Raw genomic sequence first — 22,391 nt, 5'->3', positions numbered from 1 at the left:
CCTGTCAAGTCTTTCTTTTAGAGTCACATTCTGACAAACACATTCCTCATTTCATTTTAGCTATCCTTTATTCTTTATTCATTGTTCCATTTCATGTATGTGACACTACAATGTATCCTGCCATACTGGGAAGACAAAAAGAAGCAGTATGTCACTGCAGCTCTGCCTGTCCTGCTTCCTTCAAGCAGAAAGCTCCGCTGATGCTTTTGCATAATGATGCATGAAATAATGTGTAACTTATCTCGTCTGCAATTTTCCTATCTGTATCTTTTTAAGTGTGTGAAGTTATCAATGTGTTGCAATTTAAACCAATAGTTCATCCCAAAATGAAAATGCTGTCATTGCCATCCTTTTGGAAACCTTCATCACTTTCTTTTGTGGGAAATAAATTTTCAGGCCACTATTTTAATATTATTAAAGTTAATGAGGACTGGAGCTGTCACACTCTAAAATGACATTAAAGTTTCATAAAAATGGCCTATAAGACTTGTGTGCTGTTTTCCAAGTTTTGTGATGCCATGTAAAGCTTTGTGTCATAAACAGAGTGATATAAATACTTAGAATCTTGACATCCAACCAACTCTCCTTGGCCCATTCGTGAGAGTTCATGAGAGAAGCAGCAATGTCCAAATTGTGAATTAATCATTAGTCAGATCTTTTCAGTTCACAAAATTGGTTTAATAGTTTTGATCTGATTCTTGAGTTCAACTCACTGACTCAATAATATGGTTTCAATGGTTGCACGGCTCATTGGAGGGGAAGATTACCAGTGGATAATGACTTAAACTGTGCTCTTTGTTGTCATTAATTATACTTTTGTAATAAAATGTGTATAGTGTGTTTGAGTTTCAAAGTTTGAAAGACTTCCAAATCATTTTAACTTCATAAAAAAGAGCTACCAGTAAATTATTAAAAAGGTATCCTTATATTCCACAGATGGAAAATCATTAGGGAACTTTGGAACGTCACAATGGTGACATAATTCTGAATTCAGTTTTTACTCTTTAAATGCAACAGTAAATTCTTCTTGGATTTTTGTTCATTCAAGTAAATAAGTGTTAACAATTAAAATTAAATCCTATAGGCAAATAAGGATAAACATGTTTGATCAGCACATTTTCTGAATCCATTTATTGTTTTCTTGCCTGGCAGCCCACCATTATATTGTCGGATCAATACAACAGTTCCCGGATACCATATAATTCCACCATATTTCCGCAATACAATAAATGGCATCAGAAACACAAAATATTAATCACTCAAATTCTTTAGAAACATTTCTGAAAAGCATTCTTGCCTTGATATTCATTGTTCCCTTCCTCGTAGCTGTCATGTCATTGGTTCATGACTTAAGTCATTAGCCCTTTTGTATAAGCCATCATGCTTCACTGTTGCTTTGGTCAGATCTTCTGTAGCTACTGTTGGGTTGTGAACAGTTTTTTTATTTATCCTAAATGCCATTAGTATTTTTTATAAAGTGACTTAATATATTTAATCCACTATAATACATTGTAAATGGCTAGAAAACTCTAGAAACTACATTAGATGATTAGGCCCTTGAGACATCCAGTGATTTATGTGAAAAAAATGTCATTTTGTCCTGTTTTATTGTGCTAATGTGTTATATAATTTTCTTGATACAGAAAGTTATTTCAGTCAATTACAAATTCAGTCAGATGATGAGATGTGGTTTTATAAACAACTTTAATCAGCAAAATCATCTTCAGTTGACAAGGGTGAAGTGTTTTTTGACTGGGCGGCCAAATCTTCGCTATTATTGCCCACTTCTGTCTCTTACATGTTTTACTATATCCCGCCTGCACGGACAAATTGGATTTCAGAAATAACACTGGTGCTTCCGAGAAGCCCTATAAATATAATGATTACTCACTGAACCACTTGCATCGGTGTTGTCTGTCTCTTGCCTCTTAACCTCACAAAATATATTCACTTCATCAGGATATTTTATATATAACAGTACACCCATTCATTTTGCCCAGAGAGAGTAATTATTTCCAGCGTCCACAGCAAGCCACAGATCTGTGACATTTTGCTCCATTATCATAGAAATTCCAACATTAACACACACATACACACACTAGGAGAAAACTAATATCAAGCCAATTTTGACATAATTACCTGTAGGGGAACAGGGAAGGAAACAATTTAGTAGTGGGGTTTATCCATTTGCTTATTGTGCAGGAAGATAACTGGGGTAAACTCCATTAAAAAGGCAGTTTTGGTATTTTCGTTCTCTGTTCTCTTAAAACCTTAATTTCTCCTCACACAGAGTAACTCCGTGACCATTATTAGTAGAAATAATTCAGCAACGGTTACAATTTAGTGGAATCTCTGCTCTGGTTTATTAAAAGGTCTGGCTTCACGCATCTCTATCCACTCGCATAGAGGCTGAGATTTTTATTTTTTTTCCTGCATGACCCAACATGGGCAGCAGCTGGCCTTTTAAGATGTGATTTTACTTTCAAAGACGCCATGTTGCGTTCAAAAATTAGTTTTAAAGACACTCACATGAAAGACCGTAGCAGTTCTAAATTCCAACTGCTTGTAATCCACTGATGATATGCTCATTTTGATGTGTAAAATGCATCTCTGATTGGCCTTCTCACATTTAGTCTCTAATGCGAAAACCAATTTGCATCAAACATCATTTGCATTGTGTGTGAATATAATTATGAATCATAGAATTGTCAGACCACCATTTTTCACAAGTACTGCAGAAAACACCCACTGCAGCCACACAGCACAGGTTTGATCTCAAGTTCATCAGCAAAGACAGAATTATCGAATACTAATTCCGCATTTGCTCTCATTGTTTTGACACTGCTCATCTCTTGACTTATTGTAATGTGTCAAGCTTGAAAAAAAAAAAAAAAAAGATTACATGAATATGAATGGGAAAGCAATCAGGCTGTCAGGTGTTGTCCATCGGGAGGCAGTGTGGGAGAAAGGTGCAAATGAACTGTGATGGCTTTGGAATATGTAAATACTGCTTACAGTTGAATGACTTTATTGTGTTTGTCTGCTTAAACTATAACAAACTGCTTGAATGTAATAGTGTAATTATATATATTTGTTCCTTGGTTGGATTTGTACAACACGCATCACAGCATAGTCCTATCAGATTGCTCGAAATCTGGGTGGACAAGTAGACTTTTACCATTGGCATCTGCAGGATTTCATCTGAAGGTACATAGAGAAACCTGACCAATCAAGGAAGTGCACACTTATTGTATACTTTTACCTTATAAAAAGAGAGACTCAAACCCACAACCTTTAGGTTACCAGTCTGACTCTCCAACCATTAGGCCACAACTGATCATGTATGTATTATTTATTATAGAGTGCAACAGTGTGGTAAAAACATTTTTGGGGGATTTTTGATGATAACTTATAAACCTTTAAAGACAAATGAGATATAATGCTATATGCATTTGTTGAAGCCATGCATTATTATTATTTTTAACTATTTTTCAAATAATTGTGTTTAAGAGTGAAATTTCATGGTGTAAAATATGTCAAACACCGATCGATCTGTGTAGCGCCGCTTCAAGTCGAACACACCAAGAGTTGCGGTGAGCAAATTGGGCCAAAAATAACTTTTTTAGGGAACATCCTCCCCCATGAAACACCTTACGTACACACTCAAAATACTTAAATATTTGTATATTTTGCAGGCTACATATAATCAACACCTTAAATTGAAGAGTTTTATATTTCACCAGTTTCAGGTTCTTGGCTTATAAAGCTTTAATCCCTATGGGGAAAAATGTATGGAAAAATACTATTGGATCCAAAGGCAAACCAACCAACATTCAGACAATTCACTGAGACATGCGTCGTAATTGCTGAAATATTCTCACAATTTTTTTTCTCGGGTCATTCTGATTGGTCATCATGGTATCCTACACAGTACGTACACCCGTACAAGGCGCCATGGGTTTCTACCGTATTATGCATGTTCTGCTAAATGTATGTGTTAGTGAAATTCATGTCCTACTTTGATATCTCAGTGTGACGTGTCATCTTATCAGTTAATTGTGTGCCCACTATCTTATATTGGAAATAAGACTTTTCTTTACACTTTTATCCTTTTGCTTGTCTCAGAAAAAGTAGGAATCCACCAATATATCTGACTTCTATCTACTGGTCTATCTTCGTGTCTATCACGGAATTACTTGGATACTTACTCAAACTCTTGCTTGGCTGTGAACCCTCAAAAACTGCTGAAACTGAGAAGAAAATTGTAAATGAGGCTGAATAGCTTTTTTCCTTCCATAGACTTGGGTTGGAGGAGACCGTCTGTTTCCATTGCACCAAAAATCTCATTATATTGTACAACAGAGATTTGACAGATCTATGCATGGAAGAGAGACAATACAATGCATTAGACGAGGCCTAGGGAAGCTCAGCCATTATACAGACATATGAAGCGAACTATCAGTGCACCATTGTATTAAGTAAAGGGAGAGTAATAGCACACAAAAATAATCATATTTGACACCGTCCTTGCATTATCCACCGTGAAGGTTGGTAAAGATGTGTCTGTTCGGTACACTATGGCAGCATAGCGTCTTAGCGCAGTGACCCAGTTAGGTATAAACTGGCAAATATATCTGTGAGGATTTGCCAAAGGGCACAGGAGATAAGTGACAAAATGGAAAATGCTTTAATGATGATCATAAAGGTCTTGTGTGGTGGAGTGTTGGAGGCACATCTTCGGTGTTCATTCTTCTGTTAGCTGTTCACGCAGCCCGCGGGAGGAAATTTCACTTCTCTTACCCAACGAGCAATAAATAACCTTAGTGGGTCTGAGCTTCTCCATAGGCAAATATGCCCCCTTTGAATAAAAGATTGGTAGGGTATTGCTGTACACTATGTCTAAAAAAAAAAAGGCATTCACTTTTTAAAAAAGCAACAACAACAACGACTAAGTGCAGGTGGTTGAGTAGATTAGTAGAGATTATTAGTAGAGATTATTGAGATGGTAAAATAATTAACAAGGTAATTGAATATCAACAAACCATTTTATTTATTTATTTATTTTCTAATGAGCAACCGTGAAGATAAAGCACACATAGATTGCATTGCCATATGGCCTGCGCTCAAACCTGAATGTGATAGGGATATCAAGTGTGGTACTGAAACACTGAACATAAGGGAGTAAAAATAGTAGCCTATGTGTGACTGTAGAGCAACTTTGGATGCAATCAGCTGGCATTTGTGTTTACAACTTCACTATCCCACTGTTTCACAGGCAAGTCCCAGACTAAAATGCAGGTTTGAGCTGTTTTAACTGAAAGCAACTTGCACTGACATACCTTAAAATATGTCAGTGCCATTGTTTTGTCTCAAGATGCTAGTAATGTTTTCTAAAGCATGTTTATAAAAGCACTTACTTACCCACCCTCAAGTTGTTTCAAACCGGTATGCGTTTCTTTCTTCTGTTGAACACAAAAGAAGATAGTTTAAAGAATGTTGGTAATCAATCAGTTGATGGGCCCCATTTTCTTTTATAGTATTTTTATGGAAGTCAATGCCCAGAAAACACAGAACGTTGGCACAACGTAGCCTAACAACCTAATAACGTTTTAACAACATGACCAAAAGGTTGCTATAACTACGTTGTGTGGTGAAGGTTGTTACAGCGTTGTCACAATGTTGACATTGAACCACCGTTCAGAGCCATTGCTTAAGGTTGTGCCTATGGTGTCTGGACAACCACTGGACGACATATGTACTTGTCACTGCCCTGAAGCACGAAAATCAGCCTTTTGAATTTCAACCGACCGCTGGGCCGTCTCATTCATCATCAAGCATATGTGAGAATTCGCCTTTGGCTAAGCCACGCCCTAGAATGTATATTGACCAATCACAGCGCAGCCAAGAACGAGCTCCCACAGAGGTCATACACTTTTTCACAGCGCTCCATTGACTTTAACACAGGCGTCTCATATTTTTGGTCTCGGCAGGCCATTACCGTAGTAGTTTTTTCAAAAATATGGTTAAACGTTGTGCCTGGCGTTTCCCAGAGAGGTTGGACGGAGGTGTCCGTTTTTTCCCAAATCCTGACAAGTGTCGTTTTTGGATTAAACTGTGTGGACGCCCTCACAGCCAGCGAAACCCCTCAAGGATCAACAAGCACACTTTTGTGTGCTCTAAGATAAATTTTGATTTACTGTGAAGTTATACTAGTTAGACAGTTTTATGCTGTTTTAGGTTATGAATTCGGTTCTCTACCCTAATTGTTGATACGCTAGCACACGCTGCTAATAAATACAACTTTGTTGCTTGCGTTTCACCGGTATGTCTTGAATACTCGAACGCATCAGCCCCTTTTTACCTACTTCTATCGGACACTTTATTTGCTGCTTTATAAAAGTTTGATCAAATTTGCAAGGCGTCATATACTGACGCTTTTGACATATCGTCTACATCCAACGCACATGGCACCCATTAGCGTCACTATGAGACGCAGATAGATATGGGCCAGAAGGCGCCTCCTAGCGGTCTAACCCTAACCCTACCCCAGACCTAAACCCAACCATAACCGAACAAAGCTCTGTGCGTGTCATATTGACACTAAAGGGTGCCATGTGCGTTGGATGTAGACGAAATGTCAAAAGTGTCAGTATATGACGCCCCAGGATGAGAATGCGTTGGAAGAGCTGTCACAGCATAAGCTATGTTGATACCAAACCAGAGCCCAGATGAAGTTGACAGACATAGCAACAGTCACTAAGGGGGGCGGGGCTTAGCCAAAGGTGAATTGTGTTTAATTTACCTCAGCTAAAAAGATACGTAATTATTCAAACACAATCTACAACTTCCTTGTTTAATGTGACATTTATTTCAACATCTTCTGGTCAAGTATGACACATTTTTAACTTAAAGCCAAAAGTTATAAGCCATAATGAAGCCAAAATTACTTTAATGATAAGTAGGCTAATTGATTTCAGCACTCCTTGAACAGGCAACGACTTAAGCGCATACTTGTTGCATGTAAATGTTTTTTCCTTTTTTTGGAAACGCACAGAGAAGAAAAAAAATGTGTAGCCGCTTTCACACCTGTTTATTTTTTTCTTTTGATTTGTCGTATCATTTGTTTCTTTGCTAGATTTTCTCTTGTCTGCTCATGCTAGTTAATGTAGTCACTCCCTGTAATTATTGATTATAATTAATTAAAAAAGTATATGATTAGGCCTATCTAACATATGACTCATTAAAAACTAACCACAAAGCATAACATACTAAATGCGGGATATCTATCTAGCATAAAAAAAATAATTGTCAGAACGTTGTCTCGCAGTTGCTGAATGTCGCGCAACAACGTTGCTACAGCCCGGTTGCATCTTACAATTCTACGTTGTTACAATGTTGCGAGCACATTGACAGCGACGTTGCCATAGCAGAAATGTGTTTGCTGGGTGGGGACTCATCAACTGTCTGGTTACCCATATTCTTCAAAATATCATCTTTTGTGTTCAACATAAGAAAGAAACGCATGCAGGTTTGGAACAACATGAGGGTGAGTAAATGATGACAAATATTTTTTTTTTGGGTGAAACTACCCCTTTAAATGTCCTGATTGAACTAAGACCTGTGAAACCAGGCCTGTGTTTAATTTATAATAAATTGCATATGATTCATTTTTTTGTTCTCCATGTGATGCTGCTAATCATTCATAAACTATTATTTATCTGCCCATTCAGACATTTGTTAGCCTACATCATGTCTGATACATCTTAAACTGTGAATCATGCAGTTCACCAAATGATTTAGGTTTGTCTAGGCTCCCTAAAATAGCCTACCACCGAAGACAAATATTAATCCCATGGGCTACAACGATTTAAGAATTGTGTGTGTGTGTGTGTGTGTGTGTGCGTACGTGTACGTGCGTGTACTTTGTGGTAATCAAGAGTGCCCCCCTTTTCTATTCTGTCAATTTGCCAGTGCACAAAACGATATCCATAAATAATATAGAATTTTCTTCAGAGAGTAGTGATGTCACTCGATTGTACAATGTTTAATTTCTCTGGCAATAACATTAACGAAGCAGTTTGTCCACTATATTCAATCGAATATTTTACGAACCAGCGTGTTACGAATCCCTGAATCGATTCTTAATGAATCGGTCAAGCGGATCACCCTGGTCTGAATTATTCCGTTCGAATCATTTAATTTCAAGCGCTAAAGGTGTGGACCATAAACAGTTACGCGATTCTAATGTTGGCTAATACACAGAATGACAGCGCTGGATGAGTGGAATACCTACAATTTAATTGAAACAACCCTGCAAACGCATACTATCGATTGACAGCGATGAGGAAAGTCTTCAGCAAGTTCAACACTGGCACGTGTTACGTTGTGATTGACGCAGGTAAACAAAAGCGTACAAACACACAATCATTTATTACATTTAGTATGGTGATGCCATGGCATTCTTGTAAGTAAGTTGGAGTACCATAAACACCGTACAGTAGTAGCTACATTAATATGTTAATTATGCTGATTTATAGGCTATTCTTTCTTTCTTTTTAAATAGGTGAAGTACATACATGTTGCCAACATGCAACCTACCAATATCGATTGAATTGAGAATTTAGTGGCCAAGGAACAGTACTTTGTATTTGACAATTTAAAACTTAAAATTTGCTCCAAAACTATGGAACTCTAGGCAAGCGGAATCTCTTAATGTTTTTAAATCTTCCCTTTAAAACATACTTTTTAGGGTAGCTTTTATTCTCTTATTTTTGTGAAGCACTTTGAGCTGCAACTTTTTTAAAGGCGCTATAGAAAATAAAGTTCATTACTATTATGTTGCTGCTTTTCCTTATATTAGTGACAGGCACTTCAGTCTCCCCCTGCCCCATCCACCCTCCACCTTCCACCTTCCACCTTCACCTAAATATGTAGGAATTTAGTCTAGTATAATCTGTGGAATGAAGGTGTAGCCTACAATTCTCCCCAAGATAATACTTTGGAAATCAAACTCACGACTTGGGCATTGCTACTGCTGCTGTTTGAGCTACAGAAATGGCTTTAAGGTTGTTTGTTGATTTGTGCCACATGTTGGTTAGTTTCATGCATAGTATGCCCTCTTAAATCATGTTTTGTGCACGGCCAAGCATGCTAAAGAGATGTCCACTACATTTATCGTTACTCTCAGTTACATTTTCCTCTTATCTCTTTTGACACAGGCATCAGTACTTGCGTCTCCAGACTTTTAACCCTGATTAATAAGCCATTATGCTTTTTACTACTGTGAGTAGTAAATAAAGGAGGAGAGAATTATGTCATGCTTAATGAGATGCTTTAAGTGCTGCTTTTCCAACTATAGCAAGACGATAATAAACAATTCAACACCATCGAGTAAGTCATGGGACCAAATTCAAACACTCAAATTCATCTGAGCTGCAGTGATGGTTATGTTTTGTGAATAGTAGTACATTGTGTACAGCCTTGCTGTGTCTGTGAAAGCTTTTAGAGAGAATTAGACTATTACCATCAGTGTGTGAGTAACACCCCATGACGAAATAAGCTACAGTATTGATGCTGGCATCGAATTATTTCAGGTTTTAAAACTTGGAACGACAGAGGTGTAATATTCTCCATCCCTGACCCAAAATAATAGATTTTTTTTTTCCCATTTTTGTTTTATTCCAGTGTCTTGCCCTTGGAATTGCTTGCTTTTAAGAAAGCTCTGAATATTTTTTTATTATTGACCATAATGATGTGCATTAATTTCCTTCATGTACACATTCTGGGAGAAAGGAAAGTCTAAAGGATGGAATTGCTCTGTTTGGCAGAGGAAAGCTTTTTTTGTTCTCTACTCTGTGTGCCTTTTGCAACTGCAACTGCAACTAGGGAATTGGCAGCACCGCCAAGATTAAAAAAAAAATGTCCAGAACCATTTTGAGCCAGTTTGTAATCTTCTCAAGCAAAGGCCTGACACACATTTTTTAATGCCACATAGTGAAGTATGATGACAACTATGAGCCACTATAGGATCAGGTCTGTTGGGTGAAGGTCAGGAGAATTGCTGATGGGCTGCTCAGGGTCAGTACTCTTAGCCCTGCAGCCTAACAGCCTTCTGGAGATGTGATGACGGGGGGAGACAAGAAAAATAAACGTTGCTTCTCACTGACATTGACAGTTCAATTAACATAACTGTTAGAGCCCGACCGATATATCGGCAGGCCGATATTATCGGCCGATATTAGGCATTTTCCAAACTATCGGTATCGGCATTTATAATGGCCGATAAATGAATATTAAAAAAAAAAAAAAAAAAAAATCGGACGAAACAGCCTTCAGGGATATTACAGGCACACACGCGCGCGGTCTCTTGCTCTCTCTCCCTCTCTGCTCTGCCGTGCACGCGCTACACGGTTTGGAAGCACAGTCTCGCGGGCGCGCTCGCTCTAGATTCCGGAGATTTTAACTAATTCGCGGGCATCAGTGAGCCGCTATCAATATGCGGGAGAATCCCGGAACTTCCGGGAGGCTATTTTTTTGGTGCTCCCTCAGCTCTTGATGCCTTACGGACAGCGCGTGATGCGCGTGGTGGGAGCTGCGGCACTGGTTAAGTGAGTTCATGGTGAGTTGGTCACGAAACATATACATTCATTGCTTGAATAACAATTAAAATAACATCCCCATCAGTTGTCTTAACTCAAATAAGCATGACAAAATGTGTGACTATCATGTCCAGTTTTGCTGCTGTTAAATAAGCAGAGAGTGAAGCGGAATTAGCTAGTAACGTTACGTTGTTACAGTGTAGGTGACTGACTGTCCTTTAAACTTTTGACAATGTGACTGAAATATTTCTTTAATAGCGTGACAGTTATAGCAATGAGACGCATCATCTCTCCTTGGTCTGTTATATTGAAAATGTATGTTTTACAATTTGCAGTATGACGTTATCCATTGCTAAATTATGGCTCATCATAGACTAGCTAATGCCACTATCAGTGGAAGACCGCTAACGTTACGAGCTTGGAAACCACAACGAACTTATTCTGCCTAAATAAAGTAATGATTAATGTATTTATAACTAGCATATCTCTAGTTAGAGGCCCTGCATTATAAAATGTAAGTTAGACTTGCGAGGAGCGAACATTTAGACAGAGAAAAAGTATCAAACGTAGCTTGTGCATAAAAGTTAGCTTTTCTTTTACACGTGTGTGAAATCCAATGACGCCAAGTGTGCGTTGCAGACTGTCATTCAGCCGCAGCATTAACGAGTCACATAATGGATTTAGATCGCTAAATAGTAGGTTTTAGAAGGCAGGCAGCAACTGATGATTGAAAATGGTTTGATGTAGCTTGATGGAAAGAATTTAAAAAGTGCAGGTAAAGGGATAAGCAAGCTGACATTGTAGTATACCGGAATATAAGACAAGGTTTTTTGTCCTAAAAATAGGTTGAAAAATGTTTGTTTTTTAGGTTGATAAAAACCTTTATCTTGTTTAATGATAATATAAAAGTCATGATGATGATAGTAATAATGTCATTTTTATTTATTTTTTTGTAATTATTACTCTCAATAGTAATAATAATAATAATGCTGGTAGTAATAGTTGTGGCTGTAGCAGCAATCATTTTATTTGTATGTTTATTACTACAAATAACTAATGTTAGGGAAATCTGTTAATGTTTTGTTGCGCGTTTCTGAATTATTATTATTTTTTTTAAATATCGGCCGATATATCGGAATATCGGATTTTAAAACCAACAAATATTTGTATCGGTATCGGCCTTCAAAATCCTTTATCGGTCGGGCTCTAATAACTGTTTACTATTCTAGCCGTGGTTTGCTTTTTTTTAAGTTCAAATTTTTTTTAAGACTTATATTGTCTTTTAAATGGCAGAACCATTTTAAGTACCCCATGCAAATCAAAGTTTTATGTTAAGTTTTGTAGTCTAAAATGACAATTGACAATTAAACATTTAGCATGGATGCTATATGCGTTCATTTTACTTCAGGGAAAATGGACCAAATTTATTGAGGATCTATTTTGCACTATACAGCTTTTTTAAATCTAGAAAAAATGTATCTGCTCCTTTAATTTTTTTGTGGTTTTGACCCAGAAACTCACGTTTAGTTTTATGGTCTGAGCGAAAAAGTCCCTGCTTTCTAATTATATAATTATGTATTTATACCCTCTGATGTTCATTTATGTTTTTTTTTATTTTTTTTATTTTTTATGCTATAACAAGTAGTGAAAGAGAGGATCGGTTCATTTGCACTAGAATATGGGTCAAAATAAAATTTATTCTCATAAATCACACTTGAAATATTTGTGTACCGTAATTGTTATTGATTTACGAACTGTGACAGTAGGTAGTGCTTATGGAAAAGAACAGAAATACAGAGGTTACCATGGTTACTCCTGTATCTCCCCCCCCCCCCCCCCCTCTCAGAAAGGAGCATTTTGCTGAGCAATTCAAGTTTCTGATAAGATCAGGATATCATGTAGGTACCCCAGTGAATTAAAAAAAAAAAAAAAAAAAAAAGCAAAAATAAATGAAATCTTAATAGATCAATACAACCCTTATCAAATTATATATTATTGTGTTTCGGTTGTGACAAGTTTGGGGAGAGCAAAAATACTCCCAAACTTTATGAAAATACAATATGAGAACTAACGGCACATTTAGAAATGTGTACCTTGGGTATTATACAATTTGCATAAATAAAACAAATTATGGAAAAGCACAATTTCCTTTAAGATGTTTCCAACTCTGACTTTGAACCAATTCTGTAGAATCATCCATATATGAATTTGCTTTCTCCCACAAATTGCTTCTTGTAGCTTTTGACTCAAAATAATAGGGTCACAAATATTCTCTAGAATCAGAAAATCTCCCATCCTAATATCACCTGCATCCCTCCAGCATGTAGGTTTTTATAACATATGGCCTTCTCAATCCTCCTATTTGTATTTATGATTTGAGAAGTCATAATTAGATGGCAATGTACCTTTTCTAAAAAAAACTACATACATTCTACCACATGATGAATAAAGACAAGTGTTTTTGCTCTTGTATGCTTTTTATTCAACTTATAAAGGTACTGAAACGGAATTGTAATACATGATTCTACCATTATTGTACAATACTATCATATTTTGTACATGCAACTCATTAAAAGTATAGTCATTTCATGCATTTTAACACATTTTACCAATTACAGATGCTGAATCCATGGTCTGCCATGTTGAACGCACCAAGAGTCTCATTCATACTTCCAGTTTCCAAAGGTATTACTCAATATTTAAAAGTCTATTCACCTTATTTTCTATCCAACCTATTTTCTTTGAATGTGTGAGACTTCCGATTCATTAGCTGCTATAGGTAAATAACTAGATTCATTTAAAAAACAAAAAAACGGCTGTAAACGGTAAAACTACAAACCAGTGTGTTTATGATTATGATAATAATTTTAAATAATATGATAACAAATACCTTCATATGTTGCACTATAAAGCGGCATCACTGACCATTTTTGTATAGGTAAAATAACTGGAAGTGAATGACACCAACAACCTTGCACATTCAAGTTAAAAATGGTTGTGCCTCTTGTGTTAAAAATAACTTGGATACAGAACATAAAACTGCACTTAGTGATGATGGGTCTTTAACATGTTTCTTTGACGTGTCTAAATCCCACGTTTAGTTTGCCGTTTGTACTGATTCAGTCCTGAATGTGAGCACAATACCAGTCTCTGTGACCCTATCAGTGTTCACAGTTGCTGCATTCATCCTATAATTCCTCATTAAACCAAATCAAGCTAGTAGGTGTGCTCAATTTACAATGGGATTGTAGACAGATCTTTCCGTAGGGACTGCAACCACTGTATTTTTTTTAAAATTACAGCTTAAAAATTTAATGCTGAGTGTTCACTGAATTTGGAGCCATGGCAAGGATTATCATAACTAATGTATTTTAATAATGAGCAGGTTTAAGAGTCAGCCGAGGTTGATTGTGGTGGCTGCAAAAGCATGATTGTCAGCCTTAGGGCGAGGGGTCCTAATGGGGATTTATTACATGCCAAAGAGAGTTCACATGCCTTCATTAAAACATCTCCTTTACTGTCCAAATGCCCTGTTTTAATTAAAGGAAACAAACACAGAGCTACTATTACGCTTACTGTTCCACTGGCCATTGAACGGTCGACATTTGTTCTAGTAGATAATAGGTGTAATTAAAGTCTGGTGATTTGCCGTAAGAAACTTTATCCTGAGCACCACCATGAGGCATATCAAAAAGAAGAAATAGACGATTATCGCTGCTTTAAGCTTATGCATGTTTTTATTCATAGGGCACATCTGTTTTGATGGATTTCCTTTACCACAATTATTAATTAAGCGAATCTTCTAAAACCGGTGCAGTCTTGCAAAACGTTTGTTTTGCACTAGCTCAAACTCAAATGATAGACTTTCAGATACAAAGTTACTGTGCTCCGCTGTCATTTATTGATACCTTTCAGTCACGTCCCCAGTGACTTTCATAAAGTCATACCCAAACCACAAAAAGATACCAGGAAAATCGGCTTTGACCCTCCCAGAGGCAGCAATGACCCATATTCTGTCATCCGATGACAGCTTTCTGAGGTTACAGAGGGGACTCCATCCCAGTAACCATTTTGCAGGTATGAAACCAAACACTTTCCCTAGTTTCAATGAACCATTGAATCCATCTAATGGGCTCTCTGAAGGGTTCAGCATTCCCTGTGGGAGTACTGTGGTAGTAAAGGGTGACGTTAGGTGGGTTCGACACAGTAAAACCTTCATACAGAGTCAAAAAAGAAACATTAGTCTCTCGCTTGTACAGCTGTGGGCCCAACAGTGACTATGTGATGTGGTTCACAATGAATCTAAATGATGGGTTAACGCATTGAATATTTTAGCCACCAGACACAGCAAGAACATCCAGGAATTTGTCTTCACAGGGGAAATAGTGTTGTCGAGGAGAGCCCACTGTAGGGGGGAACTCATTAATCATTTCAAGCCATTGAACCGTGCAGTTCTTCTACCCCTCTCAAGCATCTCTGCTATAGAGAGGCACTCTCCTCGGCAAACGTTATTCCAATGCCCTTTCATTTATCACCCCAAATCAAATTGCATGTTTCTGCTTAATAATAGAAGCCTCCCAAAAAGCTCTCCTGATGTGTCTTGCAGGGTTCAGTGTGCATTGAGAAATGACTCTGAGTCTAAGTATAACCTTTATATTTAAGGCGATACTCAAAACTAGAACTGCTGAGTGTCATTTGTGCTGATATGCTTGAGCATAGGGCGATTTGTTTTGACCTTGGTTGACAAGGCTCTTCTAGGGTAGTGGTTCTCATTTGGTTTGGCCATGGGTCCCACATTTTGCCTGGGTCATTTATGTAGGCTATGTTATTTGTATTTATACCGTCCTTCGGATGAGACATTAAACCGAGGTCCTGACTCTCTGTGGTCACAAAAAAATCCCAAATTTGCCCAGTGGCCTCTGTCCATCATGGCCTCCTAATCATCCTCATATATATACTAATTGGCTTCATCACTGTCTCCTCTCCACCAGTAAGTTGGTGTGTGGTGGGCGTTCTGGCGCAATATGGCTGCCGTCGCATCATCCAGCTGGATGCTGCACATTGGTGGTGGTTGAGGAGATTCCCCCTTCTATGTAAAGCACTTTGAGTGCTGAGAAAAGCGCTATATAAAATGTAATGAATTATTATTATTATTATTATTTATATGTATGTATGTATGTATGTACAGTATGTATATATATATATATATCAGGGGTGTAACCGTACACAAACATGGCGTATCTCAGTATTGAAGTCACGGTTCGGTACGTGTTTGGTACAGCAGGGGGGAGAAAACTAAACACAAAATTTCATTTTTTTTCTTTTTTAAACACGTGTGTGTGTTTAAATAAATGATTTCTTAAAAAATGTTTTCTTAATGATAATAAAATCTATCTTAGCTATTGATATAAGCTGTAGGGAGCCCTAATGTGATATTAATATTAAAGAGCCCAAATTATTAAAGTCAGTTGCGACTTATGTTTTTTTTTTTTCATTTATGTATTTATCTATATTTCCCCTGAGAGTGATAAATTAATCGTAATTTTGAAAACAAAGTCCATGTGTGAGTATGCCCTCTATGAGTTTGACATGTATGAACAATGCTTAAGACAGTGAGTTTGCTGGTAGAGTCTCCAGTTAGTTGGCCCTTCACAAATCTGTGCTGAAATGTCCAGCACAAACTGTTAAGGTCAGGTTGTCATGATGAAGGACCTTGTTAAAAAGAAACATCAGCCACTCGTTTCACTGTGAGCAAGAAATAACACAATGTTTGGCAGACTTGCACTGTATCTTATTGTCATTGGTTAAATAGAGACTGGAATAATTGCATCTTATTTTATTGTTTAAGAATAATGGCATCTATCCTACATCCTCCTCCTTTTTTTTTTTTTTTTTTGCTTTAGTTCGACTATAAGTTGCTACACAGCAAATCATTGCTATTGAAATACGGGTGCTCATATCAATTTTTAAGATGTTACAAAGTCACATAGAACAGCTTAGTTAAAAAAAATATTCTGGACTTCTGGAAGTTAGAGTTTACATAGCATTAAACTGTCTTTTTTTTTTCAAAAGATCAAAGAAAATTAGATTTTTCAAGATATGACCCCTTTAATAAAGGGAGACTTCTGCTTTCCTCCAATAAATGATGGACTGCTTGAAAAATTACTTTGTTTTTATGAGTGGCATTTCATTTTAATTGGTTCATTATTTCCAGCAATTGCATCTTCAAATTCCCTTGATTGCTGCAGCTGTGGTTCATGCTGTGTCAGGATAGTTGTGAACACACACACACACACACACACACACGCGCGCGCGCGCACGCACTACACATTCTTACAGGCACATACTTCTATTTGCCAGATGGACACATTAAATCAGTGCTTGCTGGACCTGGCAGGATGTTATCAGAAGCCATCGACAGCTTCCACTGTGGGTGGATATTGCTATAAAATCAGAAAAAGTGCTGATGTTATCGAATGATGGATTTTGGTCATAAGGATGTGACGGTTTTCATTTCTTAATTGAGCATCCCTCGAATAGTGCTTTCAGACATGTGTTCTATATTTGCAGTCATAGATTATGCCACTTCTTTGCCAACAGTCTGCTGTTTCCATTGTATGGATGTAATGAATGTGTTACATGATGCACATCCATCTTTTCAAAGATCTTAAAAACTATATTTGGATTTTTGGGACTTCACACTATAGCCATTCAGGTGACACAGAAAAAAAAACTGAGGACTGGAAGAGAAGAGTCTCATATTTTAAAACGTGTCTTTTATTGAAGGGCGGGTGGGAGTCATGGTTATTGCCACATTCTCAGCAGCATATGGTGGTCGATTCAATGGAATGATAAATGGGTCCAAATGTTTTCAGGATAAAAGTGTTTATATTTTTTCTCTTATACCACAGCCCTGACACTGAAAATGTTGCCACCGCTGCCTCAGAGATATTCTATCTAGGAAATTCTGAGGTTTGGAGAGGAGAAAATCCCTCTTTATCCAGCATGGCAGGCCTTGTTTGACACGAAGAACCGTTCACAGAAATCTTTCTGCCGTTGATACCTGTACATTTTTCTTTCTATAAGGATTTGTCTGTTCTCAATTTTGTGATCCCTAAACCTGACGAGTGCAGCTCTTATCTGACAAGCTGGTCTGGGAGATCACCAGACTCAAAGGACTGGTTAGTCTAATCTTTGAGCATTTAGTTGCGCTCTGAGCCCTCTAGGATATTAAAATGCTCCATCTGTTTATTGAAACCTGCTCAGCATGGTTTACATGCAAGACCTTGTCAGTCAAATTTATGCTTGAGCGAATGGGCATGGCAGCATATGCTGGGCAGGAGAAAATATATGAAATTCATTTTCACATATCAAACATAACATATTTACAGAAATATGGCAGTACTTTTTTTTTTTTTTTTACTGTACCAGAATTGGCACAGATAAACCGAGATTATCAAAGCCAGAAATAATACATGGAATGGTGTGTTAATTTCATTATAACTTTATATACAGTTTATTTCTCTTATGTTTATTTAATTTTTTACAAATTAATGAGGGTAAGCTGCTACTGTAATGGCAGATCTGAGCAGTCTGTGATCACTTTTTTTCTTTACTTGTTTAGCTCTTCTGAATCGTCCTTGACTAAATTCTGCTTATTGTTTTTTTTTTTTTTTTAGATGAGATGCCAACAGTACTTGAGCCACCAACTGTTATTTTACCCAGAAAGTTGGCAAAAATATCTAAATCCATAATCAAGGTGCACCAGACAGCGCAACGAGAAAATTAGCTCAATTTACAGTTTTCGGTAAAGGTCAAAATAGAGAAGTGTTGTGAAAATATAATATACCACAAACACATACATTCCCATCCGGGTGGGATTAGATTTCTCTGGGGACCCATGAGTTAGCTGAAAAACACCTGTAATTTTTACCGTGGTAGTGTGAGGAAAAACAAATTTACCTAACCTCCTCAGGGAGCTGCACCCAGATCAGGCTTTAGGCAATCTCCCATTGACATCATCACTATCCACGGCAACTAAATGGACTTAAGGGCTGGAAAACATGTATACCCTATTAAAGAAAGCACTTTGAAAATAAAACTGTTGTGATGATAATCTTTGATCTTTAGTCATATCATTGTGTATTTTTATGTTAACACCCACAGAAAATTGACTATATAACTTTCGTGATACACAGCAGAACAATATCAGAAAGTGTGCGGCACCTGCCCTCAAAAACTGGGAGATAGACAAAAGGAGCATACTTGGAAAGATCAAGGGTTTAACCCTTCTTTGAAATGCTCTCCTGCATATAAATAAGTCTGAATCCAAATTCGCCGCTTGCCAAGTTTATGTCACATTGCCCGATTCTTGGCACTCAGTTTAGCAGTTATAAATTTTCCTCAATAGCAAAGGTGACTTGACCGACATTTTCTGATTTATTGTCTCTTTATAATGCAAAAATAATTCAATTAAATTCACCTTTATTTTTATAACCCTTTTTACAATACATATATCACTTCAAAGCAGCTTTACAGAAAATAAATCTGTCTACATTACACTTTAGAGTGATGTGTTATCAGAGGTGACTATGTCCAAGTAATGGATTTCAGAAATACATATACAAATCACCAAGTTAGCTAATATCATATATGTTAGTGAGAAACAATGAGCTCATTGAACTGAAGTAATTATTACTCCTTGTGAACATGATGATTACAATACAGAAAGTTTAGCGTTGGTGCATGTTGATTCAGATTCAAATTCAAGTTGATTCAAATGATCCTTTGCCACATTTGTGTCCAAGAGAATGAAGCAGTCTTTAGCCATTGTTTATTCTAACCAATTATTCTGACTCATTGTTTTCTCTCTCTTTTTAGCTTATCAGTTTGTCAGCTATGTTATGCTGTTGAATAATGGACAATTGTTTATATATTTTAAATTGAAAAATGCTATAAACATTTATAGTATTTTTCAAATGGAATTTTCTTTGTTTTAAGCTACACCTCTGAAAACACCTTGACAATAAACTACATATGTTTTGTTGAATAATGAAAGTAAAGCAAAAGTCACTTGTACATTATTTTGCGACAACTATTTAGTTTTATGTCAGAAATGAGTCGTTATTCACCTAAACTCATGTGTTTTTTTGCAGTTCAGATCTGATGCATATGATCTGCGCAAGAACACGTGGGACACTCAGTAAGACACTACTGAGAAACGTCATCAGATCTAGCATGTATTGTCAACACAGCTGGATTGAATATGCAAAAATGAGCAAGATTTCTGAGTTTTAGGGCTGTCTCCCCCCCCCCCCCCCCTCTCTCTCTCTCTTTCTCTCTTTAATACTTAATGGTTTAAAGAGGACACTTTTACAAAGTCTTAATTTTATTTTTTATTTTGGTCTACTACTAGGGTTTCAACACATATTTTACATTGTTGCATTTCCTCTCTTCCCATTCGGTCAGTAATGCTCTATTCAGCTCTGGTCTCTCTTGGTCAGCTGGATCAGTTTGTTGTGATCGGTCAACCACTTCCCGCATGTTTCAGAAATGTCACACCTCTTACCATAACCCTGTTAGATCCGGGGTGGAAAAAAAAACAGCATCTCTGGACATATTGACAACACTAACACAACTCAGCCAGGCCTCGTCTCCTTTATTTTGCTCATGCCTTGGGTGGGAACATTTTCAATGAAAAATATTGTGACGTGTACATTCGATGAAGAAAACGTAGTTTCAGTCTTTATTTTTTAAATCATTTCAGGGAGTTCAGAAACAGTGCTTACTGATAGAGAGAATAATTCCCTTTGGAGTAGATTTGTTTTGTTCCGTAGGTCTTTGTAAATATTGCCGTAGCAATTAATATATAAATCATTTTGGTCCATATGTTTCATTTGAAGGATTTTTTTCTCAGAATTCAGGGATTTTGTTCTTCTCATTTCGTGTGTTCTTCAAATAGCTGTCTCTTCCTTTCTCTATACGATTCCACTCTCTCTGCAACCACACGTTTGTCTGCCTCATTTCCTTCAGGCCACCAACCAAATATGTGACCATATCTAGACGATGTATGTTTACAGCAATAAACGAATTAAACATAACAGAGCTGCAACAACAACAGGAGCATGAGTGAAATAAGCCTACTGGCATGAATGGAAATGGCAGATGGAAGTAAGGAGTGCCGCCCAGGAGACACATATCACATAGATAACTGATGCCAGCCCAACTGCGTCTGACAGGAGGCTGCGATATTTAATCAGACCTAGCACTGAATCAACACCACCGCCAGCTGCAATTCAAATCCCTTTATATAACCCAAATGCCAATTAGCTGGAAATAGCACAGCACCACACCCTGTTGTCAAACTATTACATTATGATGTGTTGGCAGAGTCTTAGTTTGGCGACTTGACAGTGACTGGGTAGGTGTGTAACTGCGCAGGTCATAATCCATTGTGGAAATTTCCTTGTGATGTAACTTCTAAATTCAGAGACACGGATAACAGACATCTTTCTGCCTTTGATAGCTGTACATTGTCTTTATAAATGCGTTTGTCTGTTCTCTGTATTCAAATGGATTATTAATCTAAAATTCAGCCATTACTAAGAATTTATACTGAGTTTAATTCATTTAGAGTAAAATTTAGAACCAAATCAAACTTGAGTGCATCTTTAGAGAGTAAAGATATACGTCGGCAGATGGTGATGAATGGCTGAGGAGTGATTGAGCGAATGATGATGGTTTGGGAATGCACTCCATTTAGTAAAAATACTTAGGGATGCACAATATAGTAACCAGATTTGTTATTGGCCAGTAGTTTATTTGTGATTTGTTTACATTTTTTTCTCTTATCAGTATCTTTGAGTTGCTTTCTCATTTCCAAAATGTTTACATTTCATACCTTTGCTGTCTTCTTCTGTAGACATACTAATGTTTAATCTTAAAATAAGTAATTTCATAACGCAAAATATATATATTTGTCATACTGCACATTATAATGTTAGTCCACTTATCTATAGCATTTAAAATTGTTATCTTATTTAGACAAAATAGTGTATTATTTCAACATTGGTCATTTATCAGTTATCTTTCTTATTATGACAATAGCCATTGACTTACCGGTACAGGTACTGTAGTATAACACTCACTTATACTAGTACCTGTGCTGTTAAGCTAATAATTTCTTTTTTTTTAATATAAAGTAGCAAAAATAATTGTAGGCTAAGCATACAACTATTTGTGCTACTTTATTAATCCATCTTTTGTCTTGTTTCCTAAATTAGGTTGAGATAACACTGTGTTGATTATACATTTGGACTGCTAGATTAGATGTTTCTCACTTCATTAGACACTGTGAACATTGATTGAATGGTGCAACATCATAAAACATCTGGTGCAACATCATTAAAAAAAGCCAGAATATAGTTATACAGTTGTCTTTGGAATTCAAAAATAATAGTGAATACAATGGATGTTGTGGTGTCAAGAGTGAAAAGCAGAAAGTGTGGTGATGCTTTGTATTCTCTAAAGACCTTATGTTGTCCCTCAGCATGGAGTTTACATTCAGCTTGTTTTATGTTGCCCAAGTTCTATTATCCTAGGGAATGATAACAAAGTAACTACACCTGAAAAGTAATCTCTCCTCAAACTACTGCAAAAATTTGACCACTCAGAGTCTGATGGTGTTAAAGGGGATTATGTTTGAGAGGCTTCTGTGGAAAGCAAAAAGGAGTTTAAAATGCAAATGAAAAGGAAAGAGAGAGAGGTGCAGCATTCATCTCCACATCACTTGCC

General features: G+C 36.9%; 1 long non-coding RNA gene across 1 annotated transcript in view; it reads left to right on the top strand.

Moving 5' to 3' along the window:
• Positions 1-8,146: 8,146 nt before the first annotated feature.
• LOC307007154 overlaps positions 8,147-22,391 on the top strand; it is an 84,129-nt gene continuing 69,884 nt past the window's right edge. Inside the window, exons 1-2 of the long non-coding RNA XR_013799592.1 lie at positions 8,147-8,398; positions 13,217-13,283. This is a non-coding gene — a long non-coding RNA (uncharacterized lncRNA). The remainder of the gene's footprint in view (positions 8,399-13,216; positions 13,284-22,391) is intronic.

This window comes from Phoxinus phoxinus, assembly GCF_949152265.1.
Source record: "Phoxinus phoxinus genome assembly, chromosome: 11".
NCBI classification, from domain to species: domain Eukaryota; kingdom Metazoa; phylum Chordata; class Actinopteri; order Cypriniformes; family Leuciscidae; genus Phoxinus; species Phoxinus phoxinus.
The sequence above is the reverse complement of the archived record's forward strand: the minus strand, read 5'-3'. Positions and strand labels throughout refer to the sequence as shown.